This window comes from Triticum dicoccoides, chromosome 1A (assembly GCF_002162155.2).
Source record: "Triticum dicoccoides isolate Atlit2015 ecotype Zavitan chromosome 1A, WEW_v2.0, whole genome shotgun sequence".
In the NCBI taxonomy this organism is placed as follows: domain Eukaryota; kingdom Viridiplantae; phylum Streptophyta; class Magnoliopsida; order Poales; family Poaceae; genus Triticum; species Triticum dicoccoides.
In genome coordinates, this window is record NC_041380.1 from 271,375,779 (window position 1) to 271,377,204 (window position 1,426).

The window sequence follows — 1,426 nt, forward strand, 5'->3', positions numbered from 1 at the left end:
ATGTGGAGCCAACTTATTTCACTGGAAACCTATTTAACCTAAATATGAAACTGAAATGTCAACTTGTGCACCTGATTATTTAAAATGTGTAATAATTTATTTTAAAAGAGTGAAATGTGTTATTTCAAAAATGCGCAATTGAAACATATGTGACTTTTATGAAACAAACCAATGAAAAATGAAATGTAGGTTCTCAAAGTGTAAAATAATATGAAACGGCTTGTATTTGCTCGTTCCCCGTCTCGTCCCCCGAGTCACCCCTCCCGCGGCGACACGGGGGAAACCCTAGCCGCCGCCACCAGCGGCCCCCTCCGCGACCCTGCCCTCGTGTCGCAGCCGCCGGAGGGCTCGCCAGCGAAGCCGTGCTGAGCCCGGGGATGGTGGCGGTGGGGCGGATCCGTCCTCCCGCGGCGCTGGTGCTGCGCCCCTTCCCATCCCTGAGATCTGGTCGCGCGTCTCGGGGTGTCCATTCTGGCTGCTGCTTTCCCCTTGTCGTCCGGCGTCGTTGTAACATGGTGGTCTTCCCCTGTCATCTGGCTTGGGCCCTGCTGCCGCTTCCCTGCAATTCCCTGACGGCGCGACCCAGCTCCTCTGCTGCGAGTGTTGCCACCGGCCGGGGTGCAGGCGCTGCCATTTCGGGCGGGTCGGCGTGTCCGGCTATGGCCCTCCTACTGCTCCCCTGCTATCCCCTGGCGGCGCAGCCCAGCTCCTCTGCTGCATTGCTGCTGCTGGCTGCGGGTGCAGGCACAACCTTTTCGGGCGGGCTCGCGCCTTGCTGGCTGGGGCTCTGCGTGCCTGCCTCGTGTAGGTGGGTCGATTCGTCCCCGGCGGCGTCTGCCTCTGAGCTATGGTGTTGGCTCATGTGGTCGATCCCGGCAGCAACTGTGTACCGGCCTGGTGGCGTGGTGGGCGCATGTGACCACGCAGGGCCTTCTACCGCCGCTGCTTCAGCCCGGTGTTCCTGGACCTGCGTCTTCGAGTGTCCACGGTTCTACCGGCGTCCTCTACCGGTGTGGTTTTGTTGGGAAACGTAGCATGCAATTTCAAAAAAAATCATACGCTCACGCAAGATCTATCTAGGAGATGCATAGCAACAAGAGGGGGAGAGTGTCTCTACGTACCCTCGTAAAACGAAAGCAGAAGCGTTTGACAACGCGGTTGATCTAGTCGAACTTCTTCTCGTTCCGACCGATCAAGCACCGAACGTACGACACCTCCAACTTCTGCATACGTTCAGCTCGATGACGTCCCTCGAACTCTTGATCCAGCAAAGTGTCAAGGGAGAGTTTCGTCAGCACGACGGCGTGGTGACGGTGATGGTGAAGTGATCCGCGCAAGGCTTCGCCTAAGCACTATGAAGATATAACCGGAGGTGTAATCTATGAAGGGAGGCGCCGCACACGGCTAATAGATGTTGTTGTGTGTT